Raw genomic sequence first — 20615 nt, 5'->3', positions numbered from 1 at the left:
CATAAGAAAAAAGAGAGTTAAACATAACCATGCTCCTTGGCTATCTAAATCAACCACACAACTACTGATTAATAAAGACCGAGCATGGCACAAATGGAGAAAAGATAAGACCCCACCCAACGAAACCGCCTTCAAAATACTTAAAAACAAAGCAAAAAGTACAGCTGCGTACCTACCATAAATATAGATGTTCGAGTGTATTCACTGTTGCAGTCATTACAATTGGGTTATCCTGCTGGCAGGCTACCCACAGTCGGCCCGAGTTCCAAAGTCTAGGTCCGGCGTTGGTTGCTGTCGCCTCCTCCCTGACGTCAGTGCGCCAGGGGTATAAAAGATGCAGCCAATGCCATTTTCTTCAGTTTTTCTTGCCCCAGATGTCAGGTGCCCCTATAATGGTAGGCTAAATTATGCCAATAAGCATGCATACACAAAAATCAACTTTTCCTTCATCTACAAGCAAATACACCACATAGCTTGCATAGAACAGAGAAGTACAGATAAGTTCCAGCAAGGTAAAAAGGGAGATGGTGGGAGGGTAACCTGGACTGCAACAGTGAATACACTCGAACATCTACATTTATGGTAGGTACACAACTGTACTATGTTCATCGTGTTTCACTGTTGCAGCCATTACAATTGGGTTGAATCCCAAAGCTAAGGTTGGGAGCCTGGTGCAAAATAGGATTAGGAGAGGCTATCAGGCCCAGTAGAACTGCAGTGGAAAAGCCTGCCCTGGACTTAGAGTAAAGAAGTAAGTGATAGTGCTTTGTAAAAGAATGCACTGAACTCCAAGTTGCAGCCTCTAAGATGTCTTTGGTTGGTACTCCTCTGAAGAAGGCTGCTGAAGTGGCTGCTTCTCTGGTTGAATGTGGCCTAATGCCCTTAGGCACTGATTTGCCATGCTGTGAATAACAGAAATGAATGCAGTGGCCTATCCACTTTGAAATAGTCTGTTCTGAGATAGGCTTTCCTTGTGATCCTGCAGCATATGCCACTAGAAGTTGTTCCGTCTTTCTGAAAGCTTTGGTTCTGTCCAAGTAGAAGCGTAGCTGCCTGTGAATGTCCAAAGAATGCAGAAGTCTCTCACCCTTATTCTGTGGGTTTGGATAAAAAGTAGGCAAATGAATTGTTTGGTAAAGGGCCACACTGGACACTACCTTAGGCATAAATGTAGGGGTTGTCCTTAGAGAAACCCTGTCAGGATGGAAAAGGATAAAAGGTTCCACAGCCATGAGTGCCTGTAACTCTGAGACTCGTCTAGCAGAGGTAATTGCTAGGAGCAGAACTGTTATCCAGGATAAGAATTTTATATCAGCTGCAGAGGCTGGCTCAAACGGAGGCAGTGTGAGTTTTTGAGTTTTTCCCAGATATAGTTGAGGTCCCATGCAGGTATTGGTGCTCTCCTTGGAGGTCTTAAGTTTTTGGCCCCTCTGAGGTACTGCCTTAGTAATGGGTGAGAAAAAATAGGTGGTTCTGTATTGTAATGATCTGAAATGGCAGAGGCATGAATTTTAATTGATGAAAAGGAAAGGTCTTTATTCAGCATCTCTGTTAAGTATTGCAAAATCTGAGGAATATTTGGAACAGTCGTGTAAATACCTTGTGCATGGTTCCAAGCACAGAATCTCTTCCATTTTTCTGCTAAGATTTTCTGGTGCTAGGCCTCCGGGCCTCCAAAATAACATCCATCACTGCTTTAGAGAGAGGTGTGTCTTGTTTGTTTACATTATTCGCCATGCTGTCAGGTTTAAGGTCCTACGTTGGCTGTGCAGTATCATACTGTCTTGTTGGGTCAGTAAGTGAGGAATTTGAGGTAATGTCCAAACAGGGTATTGAGACAAGCTCTTTGGGATTGGGTACCAGTGCTGGCGGGGCCAGTCTGGGGCAATCACTATAATTTTTGGCTTCTCTTGTCTGACCTTGAGGAGTACCTTGGGGAGGAGAGGCAGAGGAGGAAAGGCATATACTGTTAGGTTTTTCCAGCTGAAAGATTGAGCATCCACTTTCCATGCTTGCTTGTGATAAGTCCTTGTGCAGAATCTCTGTAGTTGGCAGTTGTGAGGGGAGGCAAATAGGTCTATGTCCAGGCACCCTCAGTTCCTTGTTATCATGCTGAAGACTTGTGGATCCAATTTCCACTTGTGGGGATCCATTAGGTTTCTGCTCAGTTCGTCTGCCAGAGTATTTATCCTTCCTGGCAGGAACTGTGCTTGCAGATGTACTTGGTAAGTCAATGGCATGTCCCACAAGTTCAAGGCTAGTCTGCAGAGGGGGTAAGAATGCATGACCCCTGCTTGTTTATGTACCATGACTGTAATATTGTCCATCTTTATCAGTAGTTGTCCTGGATGAAGTATATCCTTGAAGGCTGTCAGGGCATTCTGAACAGCTATAATCTCTCTTTGATTGATATGTAGATGCATTTGACTTGCAGACCATGAGCCCTGAATACATCTTCCAGCCATATGGGCCCCCCAGGCATAATCTGATGCATCTGTTGTCAATATCTGCATGGCTGGGGGTAAGGTGAATGGCTGTCCTGTGTTGAGGTGACAGGCTTTTGCCCACCATTGAAACTCCTGTTGCAGGCAGGGAATGAGGGTAATTATTGTTTCCAGGCTATGGCAATGTTGAGTCCAAACACTTTTTAGATACCACTGAAGTTTCCTCAAATGCAGTCTTGCACATGGAATTAGTAATATGCAGGATGCCATGAAGCCCAAAGCCTGCAGAATTTTTCTTGCAGATAACTGGGTCTTTGTTGCCAACATTCTGAAATAAGTAGTCAGTTGTCTGTGTTTGTCTGGCGTGAGATAAGCCATCTGGACAGTTGTATTTAAGCTTGCACCCAGGAATATTATCTCGAGAGGGTACGAGTTTTGATTTCTTTTAGTTTACTGTGTACCCTAGACCTGTTAGTAATCTTTTTACAAATGCCAGATGCTGCAGTAGGATGTCCTTGTTCTCTGCTTGAATAAGGCAGTTGTCCAAGTAAGGATATATTTGTATTCCTCTTTGTCTGCAAAATGCAATTACTGGTGTCAGGCATTTTGTGAAGACCCTGGGCCCAGTAGATAAGCCAAAGGGCAGTGCAGAGAATTGGTAGTGCATTGAGCCAGTTATAAATCTGAGGTATCTTCTGCATGTTTGTCTGACTGGGACATGCAGGTATGCCTCTTTTAGGTCTAGTCACAAGCCAAGCTTTCTTGCCCAGCATGGGCAGAAGCTGCTGCAGAGTTAACATTTTGAATTTTGGAATATCCAGGTATGTGTTTAGGATAGACAGGTCCAGTATTGGTCTCCAGGCTTTGTTTTTTCTGGGTACCAAGAATAGCTTTGAGTAAAATCCTTGTCCCTGCTCTTGCTGTGGTACTTGCTGAATGGCTCTCATGGCCATGAGAAATGAAACTTGTTTTTGTGCCTCTGGCCACTGATTGCGTGGCAGGTCTGGCATACCGTTTGGCCTTGGCAGGGTGTGAAAGTGGAACCTGTAGCCTTGAGATACCGCCACTTTTTTTGAATAATAAAGCCGCGTTAAGGAGAACTGGGCTATTTTCTTCAAGCGTTCTGATTTTTGTTTCAACAGTCTGCTTTTCGTTTGTTGGAGCCTTGAGATACGATATTTAAAACCCATTTGTCCTGGGTGATCATGTGCCAATTTTGTGAAAAAAGTGTTAGTCCCCCCCAAGGAGCTGCCAGAAGGTAAGTGCTTGGTGCTGGCAGGGGGAAGTCATTGAGACCGTTTCCTGTATGGCTGTGATTTTTTCCTCTCCACTTTTGGAGGTAGAAGCACCCCATTGTTTAGGCCTGTATAAGCCTTGGGGCTGTGATCTGCCTCTGGGATGTCTGTATCTGCCTCTTTGTGGCCTGTCTGACACTGGAAAGGACCAATTCTTTGTAGGCCAGTTCCTACTAAATCTGGGAGGCTGTAACTGTAAGAAATCCTTCACTGTTTGCATAGATTTAGCTTTATCCTCCATTTTCTTCAACATCTCTTCTGTTTTAACACGAAACAAGGTATCATGTTGTAAGGGAGTATCTAATAGTTTTGCTTTAACATTATCGGGCAGATTCTGTTCTTTTAACCAAGCATGCCTCCTAATGACAGAACCTGTAACTGCGGCCATGCAGGAGGCCTCTAGAGAATCAAAACCACATTGCAAAGTATGCTTTCCCACTTGTTCAGCTACATGCAATAAATCCTGCATTTCTTTGTTTTCTGCACATTCTGAATCTGCCAACATTTTCTGTTTAAGCAGTGACATAAGATATTGCTGATATTTAAGCATATGAAACTGACAATTTAAAGCTCTTACAGCCAAGGTAGCAGAAGTATAAATCTTTTCCCCCATCTGTCCAGAGCCCTTGAATCCCTATCAGAGGGGATAGGGTTTTTGCAGTGGAAGCCTTGACCCCCTTGGGACCCTGAGAAATAGTTTCTGGGTCAGCAGCAGGGTTTTTGTAAAGAGGTTTATGTGAATCAGGAACCCTGTAGTATCTATCTGGCTTAACAGGAGCTGGAGGTAAAGAGTCAGGAGACAGACCGGACTCTGAAAATACATCATCTACAATGTCTAAAACAGGAGGAATAGCAAGGGGCCTGTGCTGAGGTAATAAAAGGAAATCTCTGAGCCTTTTCTTGGATTCTGAGTAATCTTGGCTCTCCCAGTGGAAATACTCCCTCATAGTATGCAGGGTCTTCCCAAAAGAATAATCCTCAGGAGGAGAGGCTGAAGGAATAGATTCTTCCACATCAGAATCCTCATAGGGAGGAAGGGAATATTCCTGTTCAGAAGAGGAGTCAGAGGAAATGGAAACCTGATCTGAAAATTCATATTCTATCTCTTGCCTAGGCCTCTTATCAGGAGGGGATGGGATGGGAACCCCTGATCAAAGTAATTAGGTCTTCAGCCATTTTAAGCATCTGTTTTTTTTAGGCATGGAGGCCTGCCCAGGAGAATGTTGTACTTGTTTCTTTGTCTTTAGAGCTGCTTTAGTCTTTGCCCTTGAAGTTAAAGTTGGTTTTACATATAAATGTGTAGGTCTGAAAACACCCTCAGAAGCCGATGCCTGCTCAGCGGCTCCAGACCCATCTGAGGGAATAGTTTCCGAGTGTCCAATACCTTGAGTTTCCAGCGGCCTAGTCGGCTCCACGTGGGAGTCTGAACCGGCCTGTGGCTCTGAGGTAGCGGGCGTCAGGGGCTGCGAAAGCGCCTCACTGAGAACCGGCGACAGGCCTAACAGAAGCCTTGTCGTTGGTTTTGGACCTCGGATGCCTGTCCTTTTCTTTTTCTTTGCACTTTTTATAAACTCCAGTAGTTGGCTGTTCCGACGGCATTATATAATTGAATATTCTGCCGAAGTAATGAAATGCAAAATTGTACCGACGCTTAATACTGCATTAGTTAAATCTAGCACAAAACCGACAACTAGCAATGTCGTGGTCAGGGCCTAGGCAAGAAATACAGTAAGAATGAAAATCCTTATTAGGTATTTGCTTCCCACAAGAAATACAATTATTAACTTTTTCTGACATCGGTCTGGAGCAAGAAAAAAGTTTCCCCAACAGGGTACTTAGCTTTAATGAAGACTTCAGATCTGAAATTCGAATTTGAAAATCTCAGGAGTCGGCCAACCAGCACTTGCGAACTGCTTTTGCTTGAAGAAAATGGCATCGGCTGCATCTTTTATACTTCTGGCGCACTGACGTCAGGGAGAAGGCGACAGCAACCGAAGCCGGACCTAGACTTTGGAACTCGGGCCGACTGCGGGTTGCCTGCCAGCAGGATATCCCAATTGTAATGACTGCAACAGTGAAACACGATGAACATCAGGCCATTGATCAGGACAAAAAGACTTGCTTCTCCCAACAAGCACCCACAGTAATAATCCCAGACTTTTCTGGAAATCTGTCAACTCATTGCTAAATCCTGGCAGCACCCAAAAAGTACAGTTGTGTACACTTACCATAAATGTAGATGTTCGAGTGTATTCACTGTTGCAGTCAACACATTTGGGTTATCTGCTTGCAGTAGCCCTCAATCGGCCTGATTATCAAAGTCTTGGGTCCTACGTCGGTTGCTGTCTCATCTTCTGTGATGTCAGGTAGTCAGGGGTATAATATCCAAAAAAAAAAAAAAAACAGCTGCGAGGCAGTTAACCAGTTCTCCGTCACAAAATCAAATCCAGAAAGAAAATGAAAACTGGAAACACTCTAAAACAACAAATGTTTAATTCAAGTTCGCAAGTAAACACTTTCACCTTCAAGGCTTCTTCAGGCGAAATAATAAAAACAAAACAAAAAAAAACTTGCGAACTTGAACTTTTCCTTTTTGGGTAGTCAGGGGTATTAAAGCATGCAGCCGATGCCATTACATCAGTTTTTCATGTCCCAGATGTCAGATGCCCCCCTTAATGGGTAGCAATTAAATATATATATATATATATATATATATATATATATATATATATATATATATATATATATATACATACACAAGGTTATACCTCCAACAAAAAAGCAAATACACCAAAAAGCTTTTAAGTATAGTAAAGGAAAATAGAGATATAGCCAAAAGAAGTCAAGGGGCTGGAGGGAGGGTAACCAGGACTGCAACAGTGAATACTCTTGAACATCTACATTTATGGTAAGTGTACACAACTGAACTATGTTCTTCATTTCACTATTGCAGTCATCACATTTGGGTAGATTCCAAAAGCTAAGGATGGGAGGAGGAATTTAGATAGCATTAGGAGCAGCTATAAGGCCCTGCAAGACTGCAGTGGCAAAGCCAGCTCTGGATTTAGAGAAAATTGGCAAATGGCAATGCTTGGTGAAAGTATGTACGGAACTCCAGGTAGCAGCTTCTAGGATGTCTTTGGTAGGGTCACCTCTGAGAAAGGCTGTAGAGGTAGATGCAGCCCTAGTTGAATGGGGTCTAATCTCCTATGGGACAGGTTTTCCATGGTGCTTATAGCAGAAATGAATGCAATGGCCTATCCATTTAGAAATGGTTTGCTTAGAAATACCCTTCCTCTCTGCCCCTGCAGCAAATGCCACCAGCAGTTGTTCAGATTTCCTTTGAGGTTTAGTCCTGTCCAAGTAAAATCTAAGTTGTCTGTGCACATCTAAGGAATGCAGTATCTGTTCCTCTTTGTTCTGTGGATTAGAAAAGAAGGTTGGCAAATGAATGGACTGACTAAGAGTCGCACTGGATACCACCTTGGGCATGAACGAGGGATTGGTCCTAAGGGACACCCTGTCTGCATGGAAAATGATGAAAGGCTCCACTGCCATAAGGGCCTGTAATTCAGATATCCTTCTTGCTGAAGTGATTGCTAATTGGAAAGCTGTTTTCCAAGAAAGGAATCTGAACTCTGCAGTTGCAGCTGGCTCAAAAGTTAAGGTCCCAGGCTGGAGTTGGGGCTCTCCTGGGTGGTCTTAAGTTTTTGGCCCCTCTAAGGAACTGTTTGAGCAGTGGGTGAGAAAAGAGGGGTGAGTTCTGTGTTGTAATGTGCTGAAATGGCTGAGGCATGAATTTTGATGGAGGAAAAGGAAAGGTCCTTGTGAAGCATCTCAGTTAAGTATTGAAAAATCTGAGGTAAACTGGGCGCTGCTGTGGCCATCCCTTGACTTTGGTTCCAGGCACAGAATCTTTTCCATTTTTCAGCATAAGGTTTTCTAGTACTAGGCCTCCTTGCCTCCAAAATGACATCCAACACTTGTTTATTGAGGGATGGTAAATGGAGAGATTCGGTAATTAGCCAGGCTGCCAGGTTCAGGGTTTGAAGCTGGGGGTGCAGAATCTGGCTCTCCTACTATGACAGCAGGGTAGGGGTCTGAGGCAGGTGCCATGGGGCTAGCTGTGACACACTGTGCAGGAGGGGGTGCCAGTGTTGGCGTGGCCAATCTGGTGCAATCAGTATCATCCTTGGTTTGTCCTGTTTGATCTTTAGTAGTACTTTGGAGAGGAGAGGCAGATGGGGAACTGCATAAACTGATAGATTTTTCCAGCTGAAGGACAGAGCATCCACTTTCCAAGCTTGTTTGTGGGGAGTCCTTGTGCAGAATTTGTCCAATTGGTAGTTCTGGGGTGGGGAGGCAAACAGGTCTATATCTGGGCTCCCCCATTTGTTGATCAACATGTTGAATATCTTTGGTTCCAGTTTCCACTCGTGTGGGTCCATGAAATTTCTGCTTAGTTCGTCTGCCAGTGTATTTAGTTTTCCTGGCAGGAATTGAGCCTGTAGATGCATACGGTAGCTCAAGGCTGTGTTCCACACAGCCATGGCTAGTCTGCAGAGAGGGTAAGAATGGGTACCCCCTGATTGTTTATGTACCACATAACAGTGGTGTTTGTCCGTCTTTATCATTAATTGTCCTGGAAGAATGTGGTCCTTGAAGGCTATCAGAGCATTCTGTACAGCTAACATTTCTTTTTGAGTGATATGCAGGTGCATTTGACTTGGGTTCCATTTGCCCTGAATGCACTTCCCTGCCAAGTGAGCCCCCCATGCATAGTCTGATGCATCTGTTGTTAGGGTTTGGGTGGCAGGGGGTAGAATGAATGGTAGTCCCCTGTTTTGGTGGCAGGCCTCTGCCCACCAAAGGAATTCTAACCATAGGCAAGGTATGATAGGAATCATTGCTTCTAGATCCAGAGAATGTTAACACAATAGTTGTTTTAGATACCACTGTAGTGTCCTCATATGCAGTCTTGCATATGGAATTAGCAGAATGCAAGAGGCCATGAACCCCAAAGGCTTGCAGTATTTGCCTTGCAGATAGCAGGGATTTTGTGGCCACTAGTTTGAAATAAGTTGTCAAATGAATTTGTTTCTCTGGCGTGACGAAAGCCATCTGGGAAGTTGTGTTCAAGCTTGATTGCAGGAATATAATTTGTTGACAGGGTACCAGATATAATTTATTTTCATTTATGGTGTACCCAGACAAGTTAACACCTTTTGTACAAATGCCAGATGATTCAGAAGTATATGTCCTGGCTTTCTGCCTGAATTAGACAATTGTCTGGGTATAGGTATATTTGAATATTTCTTTGCCTGCAAAATGCAATGACTGGAGCTAGGCATATTGTGAATACCATGGGCGCAGTAGATCAGCCAAAGGGCAGTGCAGAGAACTGATAGTGCATGCAGCCTGCTTTGAAGTGTAGGTATTTTCTGCAAGACTCCCTGATTGGGATGTGCAGGTAAGCTTCCTTTAAATCCAGTGTTGCCAACCAGGCATCTTTGCCTATCATGGGAAGCAACTGTTTTTCCTTCCTGCTCGCACCTAGTGACAGTGTCCTTCACCTTGGTTCCAAACAAGGATGAACCGTCAAAGGGGGCGTTGGTGAAAGTAGACTTGAAAGCCTCCGTGAAGTTGCAAAGGCTCATCCAGAAGTGTCTCCTAAGAGAAACTCCGGAACCTGCAGCCATGCTCGCTCCGTCGGCTGCATACGAGATCAGCCTCATTGAGGAGTTGGTAATGGAATTTAGGGTAGACATCTGAGCATTGACCTTTTGAACCACAGCATCAGAAACATTACCCTGTAGAGAATCTCCCAGCTCTTTTAGGAGATCTCTCTGGAGCCGTGTAAAACGCGACAAATAGTTCAGCGACCGCAGTGTAAAGGCCGCTGAGGAAAACACACGCTTCCCATACCTGTCCATGGCCCTAGACTCTTTGTTAGGAGGATGGACGGTAGATAAAGTTTCAGCAAGTTCCTTCTTGGTGGCTGCTGCTGCCACCACCATGGCATCTACTGGAATGCCTTTCGTAAGAAAATCCTTGTCAGGAGGAGCAGACAAAAAGTTGTTGGGTCTCCTAAGGACCGGTTCCACAGTGTCTGGAGTTTCCCACACCTTCCGACAAATGAGATCCAGTAGCTCGTCGAATGGGGGAGAAACCCAAGAGGCGGAGGGTTGAGACCTGAAAGCCTTCAGGAACACTGACTCCTCCTCAGAAGGAGATTTGGAGGGCCAGTCGCCTCTCTGCCTCAAGATTTCCAGGATATCTGAGAAAGAGATATCTTCAAAAGACGACTTTGGGACCCTTCTGACTCCTCGAGGTCGGTGTGAGATGTGAGAGACTCATCTTGGGAGTCAATGTCGTGCTTCCTCTTGCACACACTCTTTCTGGGGGGCTCCTCAGGCAAAAACTCTGGGGAGATCTCAGAAAGTTGGGGACCACTCATGGAGATATCCTGAGGCCTTGGGTCTCCGCTGTCCATGGATAGAGGGTAATCCGAGACTGATACCGGTGCTGGAGGGGGCAGAGTGTCATTGACGTAAGATGCAGCTGACAACCTGGCCAGCACGCTCCTCATGACCTCGAAAGCTGAACCCCTACAGCTCCGAAGGTCGACTGTGGAAGATATGGTAGTAGCCCTCGGAGCTGAAGAGATGAGGTCCGAAGCCAATGTCAGATCCAAGCTTACCCAAGCCAAAGCACCGAGAGGATGGCTAGGAGCCGAAGATCGATCCGAGACCTCCCTCTCAGGTCTCACCAGTGAACCAAGAATCCTGGACCCCATGGATGGCGCCGATGGGGTCGGAGTGGAGATCGGAGCTGAGAGGCCAGAGGGGGCTACTGGAACCGACCTCACAGCATCCGATGGAACTGACAGCTCTGGCTCCGAAAGAAGAGAAAGGCTCGGAGGAGGAACAGCCAAAGAGGAGGTGAGGATGGGCTCCAAGGCCGACTGGGCCGGAACCAAAAACAATTTCGCCAGCACCGATGACTGGAGCAGTTTCTGCACCACTCTATTGACATTGTCATCAGAAAGGGTCCTAGAGGACCTAGGGGATAAGGTCGGAGATCTGGATCTCCCTACATAGGGAGACCTATGAGATGGAGAAACCGGTCGAGGAACTGGAGACTGGCTCCGAACTAGATATTTGTCACCGGCTCCAAGATACTGGGAGCCGATGTTGACATAGTCGGTGTACTGCCTTCTGTCGGCACCGAAGCCAATGGAGCTGAAGGAGTAACAGTAGTTTTAGCTATTTTCTCTGGTGGCTCCGAGGAAACTGACAGAGCCGGAGAGTGCTTTTTTGTAGATTTTTTCTCTGATTTCTTGTCCGGTTTGGAAGGAGAGGCTCTGGAACTAGAAACCCTCTCCAAGTCTTCTTCAAAGGAAGGTTTCTGTAGTCCTTTTAAGATAAGCTTGTTCTTCCTCTCTTGCAGTACACGGGGACTGAAAGCGTGGTAAAACAAGCAGGATTCTTGGAGGTGAATAGCACCCAAGCAGTACACGTACACTGAGTGCCCAATCAGTTAATGACATCTTGTTACTACATTCTAAAAAAGCCCGAAGACGTGTTCTTTGGGATCCTTAAACATGCTGACAAGAAAACTCCAGACACCACACAGGGGAACAAAGGAACACCCATGCACCAAAAACAAACACAGAAGAGTGAGGGAAACTAGAGGCTCTAACTGAAACAGCCTAGACCACAGACAACCACAGGGAGGACTAGTCCTCTAATTTAAATGGGTCTAGCCCAGGAAACAAAAGACTAACACCACAGAAACAACAAAACACCAACAAATAGGAAAAACTACAACTGGACAGTAGGGAGAACAAGGTCCTCTGACTGAAAAAAGGGCTTAGCCCGTGGAGACAAGGGGAAACGGGATACCACTAGGCCAATGGAACCGGCCACACAACCAGCAGAAAAGTACAGTTTTGTACCTACCATAAATGTAGATGTTCGAGGATCCACATTGCTGCAGTCCTAACCATTGGGTAGTCCGCTGTCCAGTCGGCCCGAATACCAAAGTATATGGCTGACGTCGGTCAAGGCGCATTAGACTGACGTCAGGACGTCAGGGTACTAATGCGCATGACCGACGTCATATCCTCAGTCTTTTCTTGCCCCAGATGTCAGAAGACCCTAAAAAGACAAGGCCCACACCAACAAAAACCCTGCACCAAACATATATACAAATGTACAAGAATATAGCCTAACCCACACCACCACCCCTAAACACAGAGGGGAAGGAGGGAGGGTAAATTGGACTGCAGCAATGTGGATCCTCGAACATCTACATTTATGGTAGGTACAAAACTGTACTATGTTCTTCATTCCACATTGCTGCAGTCCTAACCATTGGGTAGAATCCCAAAGCAGAGGTAAGGGAGGCTGGCAAATCATAAGGAAGCTGGAGCTGTCAACATGCCTTGCAAAATAGCTGTGGCAAAACCAGCCCTAGATTTAGAGTAGAGAGGAAGGTGGTAATGCTTAGAGAAAGTATGCACTGAACTCCAAGTAGCTGCCTCCAAAATATCCTTAGTTGCCACCCCCCTTAGAAATGCTGTTGAAGTGGCAGTAGCCCTTGTGGAATGAGGCCTAATCCCAGCCGGAATCTCCTTGCCATGATGGGAATAACAAAATGAAATGCAAAACCCAATCCACTTAGAAATAGTTTGCTTAGACACAGGCTTGCCCTGAGAAGTCAAAGCAAAAGAAACAAACAACTGCTGAGACTGCCTGAAATCCTTAGTCCTGCTTAAATAATAACGTAACTGCCTATGTACATCTAAAGTGTGCAAAATCTTTTCTCCCTTGTTTTGGGGATCTGCATAGAAAGTAGGCAAATGAATAGTTTGGTTTAAAGCCACACTAGAAACCACCTTAGGCATAAAGGAAGGATTAGTGCGTAATGATACTCTATCCTTATGGAAAATCAAAAGGGCTCTACTGCCATAAGGGCCTGCAACTCAGAAACCCTTCTTGCAGAAGTAATAGCCAACAAAAAAGCAGTCTTCCATGACAAGTATTTTAACTCAGCAGTAGCCGAGGCTCAAAAGGTTGTAGAGTAAGTTTTTCCAACACAAAATTGAGATCCCAAGCAGGAGTAGGAGCTCTACGGGGGTCTTATATTCTTTGCCCCTCTAAGAAACTGCTTGAACAAAGGATGCGAAAACAATGGTGGGTCACAATCATAGTGAGCTGAAATTGCTGCAGCATGAATCTTAATGGAAGAGAAGGACAAACCGTTGTCCAATAACTCAGTAAGATATTGAAGAGCCACACTCAAATTAGGCTCAGAAATCTCCAAATTCTTTGCTGCACTCCAAAATAAAATCTCTTCCATTTTCTGCATTACACTTTCCTTGTACTAGGTCTTCTGGCTTCCATAATCACATTTAAAACTTGTTGAGGAAGTTGAGACCTGCTGTGTTTCAAAACAGAATATGCCAGGCTGTTAGATGAAGAGAGTGAAGCTTGACATTGAGCAAGTGACCGTCCTTCTGAGATAACAGGTGTGGAATCAAAGGTAAAGGCCATGGAGGCTTCCTTACCAGACTCCTTAGAAGTGGGTACCAGTGTTGCCGAGGCCAATCTGGAGCTATTAAAATCATCCTTGGCTTGTCTTGTCTGACCTTTAGGAGCACCTTTGGGAGAAGAGGCAGAGGTGGAAAGGCATACACATGAAGATTTTTCCAACTGAAAGAAAGAGCGTCCACTTTCCAAGCTGTGTGATGAAACCCCTTTGTGCAAAACTTTGGCAGCTGGTGATTTAGTGGAGAAGCGAACAGATCTATGTCTGGAGTTCCCCATGACACTGTCAATGTCTGAAATACATGAAGATCCAGTTTCCACTCGTGGGGATCCATGATTTGCCTGCTTAACACATCTGCTAAGGAGTTCTGTGCTCGGCAGAAACCTTGCCTGAAGAGTTAGTTGCAAGCTGAGCAGTCTCCCATAAAATCATTGCTTGCCTGCATAGAGGATAAGAATGTGTTCCCCTTGTTTGTTGATGTACCACATGACAGTTGTGTTGTCTGTTAGAATCAACACCTGCCCAGGAAGAAGTAACTCCTTGAAAGCCATTAATGCAAACTGGACTGCTAACATCTCCTTCATGTTGATATGTAGATGCTGTAGTCTGGCAGGCCACTTGTCTTGTATCCACTTTCCATTTAGATGAGCTCCCAAGCAATGTCCGAGGCATCTGTCGTTAAAATCTGACTCGCCTCTGGCGGGTCACAGAGAGTCCCTTGTTTAGGTGACATTCCTGAGCCCACCACAAAAATTCTTTTTGAATGCAAGGTATTATTTGAATGACAGTGTCCAAATCCTGGCAGTGCTGTGTCCACACATTTTGAGATACCATTGCAGCTTCCTCATATGCAGTTTGGCATTGGGAAGCACCAGAATACAAGATGCCATGAACCCTAAGGCTTGAAGGACTGTCCTTGCAGTCAGCCCGGACTGAAGAGATAGTTGATGGAAGTAACTGGAAAGATTCTTTTGTTTGTCCGGGGTTAAAAAGGCCATCTGGGCTGCTGTATTCAGTCTCACACCCAGAAAGCACATGTCTTGAGAGGGTACTAGACTGGACTTTATTTCGTTCACAGAATACCCTAGGCATCTTAGCACTGCTATGACATATTCCAGATGCTGTAGAAGGTCTTCCTTTTCTTGAGCCAGAATCAGGCAGTCGTCCAAGTAAGGATAGATTTGAATTCCTTTCAGCCTGAAGTAAGCTATCACTGGAGCCAGAACCTTTGTGAATACTCTGGGCGCAGTAGATAAGCCAAAGGGCAATGCAGAGAACTGATAATGAGAATTTCCAGCTCGAAACGCAGATACTTCCTGCAACTTAGTCTTATAGGCACATGAAGGTAAGCTTCCTTGAGATCTAAAGTTACCATCCAATGATCTTTGCCCAGCAGAGGTAAAAGCTGTTGTAACGTCAACATCTTGAACTTGGGAATGTCCAGATAAGTGTTGAGGATAGATAAATCCAAAATTGGTCTCCACGTGTTCCCCTTCTTTGGTACTAGGAACAGGCGAGAATAAAATCCTAGGCCCCTTTCTGGTACAGGGACTGGCTGAATGGCCCCTATTTGGAGTAACAAAGAAATTTGCTTGTGAGCCTCTTTCCTTTGTGGAGGGAGCGTCTGGCATGCCTTTGAAAGGGGGCAATGTATGGAAATAAAACCTGTAACCGTGGTGAATGATATCCAACACCCATCTGTCTTGAGTGATTAAATCCCAATTTTCTTTGAAAAGAGACAGTCTTCCTCCCAAAGGAGCTGCCAGACGAGAATCTACTGGCAGCTGAAAAGGCAGGTCATTGGGTCTGTTTACGAAAGGACTGACCCCTGCCCTCACCAGAAGTCTGAGCAGGTGAATCCCCTGTTCTGGGCCTAAAAGAACCTTGAGCTCTGCCCCTACCACGTCTAGACCTACCCCTAGACTGGGAATCATAAGCAGGATATGTCCATCCCTTAGTAGGCCAATTTCTACTAAACTTGGTGGCTGCACCTGCAAAAATCTTTAACAGTTTGCATAGACTTAGCTTTGTCCTCCATTTTCTTTAAAACTGCTTCCACAGGCGAACCAAATAACACATCAGACTGTAAAGGAGCATCCAAAATCCTAGTCTTAACATGCTCTGCTAAATTCTGATCCCTCAACCAGGCATGCCACGAAGAACAGAACTAGTGGCAGCCACCCTCGAGGAGGCCTGCACAGCATCAAAACCACATTGCAAAGAATGCTTACCCACTTGTTCAGACACATGAACTAAATCCAGCAACTCTTTACACTCTATACCTTCCGCCAAAGCATCCACCTTAGATTTCAATTGTGAAAGGAGATAATTTTGATATTTTAGCATGTGAAACTGACAATTCAACGCTCTCATGGCTAAAGTGGAAGAAGTATACACTTTCTTTCCCCACCTATCCAAAGCCCTTGCCTCTTTATCAGTGGGTACAGGATTTTTAACAACAGTGGCCTTAACACCTTTAGGCCCCTGAGAAACAGTTTCCGGGTCTGCCCTAGGACTCTTAAACAGATACTTATGAGCTTCAGGCACCCTATAGTACCTATCAGGTTTAACAGGGGCAGGAGGCAAAGAATCAGGGTTCAGGGAAGCCTCTGCAAAAACATCTTCCACTACATTCAACACAGGAGGTATAGCTAAGGGCCTATGCTGGGGTAAAAATAAAAATTCCCTAAGCCTTTTCCTGGAATCAGAGTAATCTTGGCCTTCCCATTTAAAGTGCTCCCTCATGGAATGCAGAGTCTCTGAAAATGAGAAATCCTCAGGAGGAGAAGCTGTAGGAGTGGAATCATCCACATCAGAATCAGAATAAGGAGGATACTCCGGCAAGTCTTCCGCAGAAGACTCAGAAGCCTCTGAACACCGTTCAAAACTCTCAAACTCAGGTTCCACCCTAGGCCTCTTATCAGGAGGGGGCATAGAGCCCCTAATCATAGTAATTAAATCTTCTGCCATTTTAAGCATATGTTTCTTAGGCACAGAACCTGAAGTGCTAGGAGAAGCCCCCACTGAACCTAAACTTGGCCTACCTCTCAAAGAAGTTTTGGAAACAGAAGGAGAGGCTCTAACTACCTTGGGAAGAGAGGGAAGAGCAGTTACCTGAGAAGCCCCCTCAACCTGGCCTACCTCCTGAGAGGGCACATCCTGTAACAGTAAAGTCTCTGCCTGAGACTCCAAAGAAACTCCTGGCAAAACCTCTGGCTCCACTGAGCCTTCTAAAGAACCGACGTCCGGGACTGCGGTTCATCAACCCTAGGCTTTGCTGTTTTGTCCTTGCGCTTTTGGCGGGCGTCGGAGCATCCGACGGCATTTTATAATTACAACGCTTCCCAAACACTAACCTGGCACAGTCTAACCTTCTCTTAATAGTGCGTTTGTTAAATCTAGCACAAGAGTGGCAACCAACAACGTCGTGCTCAGGCCCTAAACAAGGTATACACAAAGTATGGTAATCCCTATGAGGTATTTGCTTCCCACAAGAAATACAGTTATTCACTTTTTCTGACATCCGGTTAAATACTGAGGCAAGAAAAAACCAAAATGTTCCCCAACGGGTACTTAGCCAACTTTGATTCGGTCTGAAACTCCGACTTCGGAAATTTTTCAGAACGCCAACCTGCACTCGCAAAACTGCTTCTGCATCGGACCATGCGGCAAAAAAGACTGAGGATATGACGTCGGTCATGCGCATTAGTACCCTGACGTCCTGACGTCAGTCTAATGCGCCTTGACCGACGTCAGCCATATACTTTGGTATTCGGGCCGACTGGACAGCGGACTACCCAATGGTTAGGACTGCAGCAATGTGGAATGAAGAACATCAATACACACAATGTAGCTATGAAAATAGCTTTTTGGTCAACAATTTGTTTAAATCTAGAAGAAAAAATTATACTTAGCTACGGCCAAGAGCGAGACCACGTCTGAGCATAATGAGTGACAAACAAGATCTGGGTTGGGTGCATTGCAGTATGGGATACCTCTTACCCACAAGCCAATTGAAGACTTCTAGAGAGTATGGCCGAGTCGGAGCTGAGGTTCGGCTCCGAACCCAAGGGTAAGAATGTAGGCGAGACTGGACTACATAACATGGACCAATTTTTTTGAGGGCCAATGCCTACTAAATCTTGGAGGCTGCACTTGTAAGAAATATTTAACAGTTTGCATAGATTTAGCTTTTTCCTCCATCTTTTTAAGAACTTCTTCTGCTTTGTTGCCAAACAGGCGGTACTGATTTAAGGGAGCATCCAGCAATTTAGTTTTAACATGATCTGGCAAAGATTGCTCCTTAAGCCAAGCATGCCTTCTAAGTACAGACCCAGTGACAGCAGCCCAGCAAGATGCCTCTAGTGAATCAAAACTATATTGCAAAGTATGTTTTCCGACCTGTTCAGCAGAATGCATTAAATCCTGTAAATCCTTAATTTCAGCACAATCAGGAATCAGCATAATTTCTGTTTAAGCAATCCAATAGTATGCTGCTGATACTTTAACATGAAACTGGCAATTTAAGGCCCTGACGGCCAAAGTTGCAGAGGTGTACACCTTCTTACCCCATCTATCCAGGGCCCTGGAATCTCTATCAGAGGGGGTGGGATTTCGGCAGTAGTAGCCTTAATGCCCTTGGGTCCATGTGAAATGGTCTCAGGATCCACAGCAGGATTTTTAAAAAGGTACTTGTGAGAATCAGGAACCCTGTAATATCTATCAGGTTTTCTGGGAGCAGGAGGTAGAGTCAGGGGCCAAGCTAGATTCCGAAAAGGCCTCTTTTTAGAATCAAAGTAATCCTGGCTTTCCCAGTGAAAATGCTCCCTAAGAGTATGCAAGGTTTCACCAAAAGAAAAATCCTCTGTGGGAGAAGCAGGGGGAATAGAGTCCTCTGCATCAGAATCCTCATAGGTAGATAAGGGTAAATCCTGCTCATCAGAGGAGAAAGAAATTTCAGAATCCTGGTCAGAAGTATCATAAGCAAATTCAGTCTAGGTCTCTTAGAGGGGGAAGGTTGGCTTCCCCTGATGAAAGTAATAAGGTCTTCAGCCATTCTTATCATTTGTTTTTTTTAGGCATAGAGGCCTGACCATGCAGTCTGGGCATCTGTTTCCTAGGCATGGTTCGAGTTTTAGGCCTTGAAGAAGAAGATGGCGTTGGTTTAATATACACGTCAGTAGGCCTGAATATACCCTCAGAAGCCGGTGCCTGCACAGCGGCTCCAGACCCATCCAAGGAAGAGACATCCGCAGGTTCCACAGTTGAAGCATCTTGCGGACTCTGAATGGTTTCAGTAGAGGCTTGCGAATCTGAAGTAGCGGGTATCAGGGGCTGCAAAAGCACCTCACTGAGTATTGGCGAACTGGTGACTGGCTTAGAAGCGTCATCGGCAGCTTTGACCCAAGTGGCCTGTCTCTGTCTTTATCTTTGCATTTTTTCGGAATGCCAGTAGTCAGGTGGCTTACCGAAGACATATCAGGATAATTGAGTTAAGTACCAAAATATGTAGAAGCGAAAATATACCGATGACAAATAGTTTGTGGTTTAAATAAGGCACAAAACCAACAGCGAGGTATGTTGTGGTCAGGGCCTAGGCAAGGAATACAGCACGAATTTGCTTTCCACAAGAAATACAATTATTGACTTTTACTGACATCGGTTTACAGCAAGAAAAAGTTTCCGCAATGGGGTACTTAGCTTTAGTTGAAGACTTTGGTTCTGAAACTCAAAAACGAAAATTTCAGGAGTCGGCTGCACTTACGAACTGCTTCTGCTTCGGGCACCGCAAGGCAAGAAAGACTGATGTAATGGCGTCAGCTGCATGCTTTATACCCCTGACTACCTAATGTCACGGAAGATGAGACAGCAACCGACGCAGGACCCAAGACTTTGATAATCAGGCCGACTGAGGGCTACTGCAAGCAGATAACTCAAATGTGATGACTGCAACACTGAAACACGAAGAACATCCCATCTCCATTTCCAGGCAAAGCCCAGTTGAAATCAGTGAAATATTTAATAAAAACTTTATTGATATTATCCTTACATTAGTAAATGCAGGCAATACCCCAACCCCCATTAACCCATCCATCATACCTCAAAGCAATATCAGCTCCATACCAACTTTTAACTTCCAACCTGTAGCAACCTCTCAAATACAAACATTACTTGGCAAATTGAAACCAGGTTCCTTATCCGCTGATAATCTCCCCCCAGAATACCTCAAAATTAGTAATAAGGCAATATGTTTCCCAGCAAGTATCCTTATAAACCGATCACTTGCAGAACACACAGTCCCCCAGCTCTGGAAAAAATCAATAACCCAACTTTATAAAGGTGGAAACCCTCATGACCCATCTAATTTTAGACCCATTTCCATACTGTCCCCTCTATCTAAAATAATGGAAAAATGTATCCACAAAACCGGTTGAATATCTAACCAGCAGCAACCTACTATCCCCCTCACAACATGGTTTTCGACCATCCCACAGTACCATTACTGCCCTAGTCTCCTTCACAAATTACATCTATAACACCCCAGATAGTAACCTACTTACATCAGTCCTGTTATTGGATCTCTCAAAAGCATTCAACACAATCTCCCACAAACTTATAGAGCAACTCCACTCACTAGGATGCTCTGATGCCACCCTAACTTGGTTCACTAGCTACTTGGATAACCAACAGCAATCCGTAAAATAGCTGATTAACTTCTCTAGCTTTCTCCCAAACAACAGAGGAGTGCCCCAGGGATCAGTCTTGGGACCTCTCTATTCAACATTTTTCTAAATAAAGTTCCCACTGACTGTACTACCATACACTATGAAGACGATTCAACCATTATCTGCATCTCCAACAACTTCTCTGACCTCCAAAAGTTAACACAAAAGGCCTTTACATCCACATAACTGGCTAAACCAATCACAGCTATTACATAACCCTAACAAATCTAAACTACTCATCTTTGCATCTAAAGCTGTTCCCACAGACTTTACTATATTCTCCATAAACAAAACCCCAACAGAGTTACTAAATCAGGCTAAACTGCTAGGAATTACTATTGACAGCAAACTTAGCTTTGACTTGCATATTAATAATGCAATAAAAAAAGAGTCACTTCAAATTAATTAAACAAACTTCACAGAAACAAACAGTATTCGGACAAATCCATCCGAATAAAACTTTCAAAAAGTCTTCTCCTTCCAACCTTACCATATGGGTCTCCTATCTTCACCAATCACCACAACTCTTTGCAACACAAACTACAGTCCTGTTATTATAAGTCAGCAAAATTCGCATCAGCCCAAACAAATCGCACCCA

This window comes from Protopterus annectens, chromosome 9.part0 (genome assembly GCF_019279795.1).
Source record: "Protopterus annectens isolate FY-2018-M chromosome 9.part0, PAN1.0, whole genome shotgun sequence".
Lineage (NCBI taxonomy): Eukaryota > Metazoa > Chordata > Ceratodontiformes > Protopteridae > Protopterus > Protopterus annectens.
The sequence above is the reverse complement of the archived record's forward strand: the minus strand, read 5'-3'. Positions refer to the sequence as shown.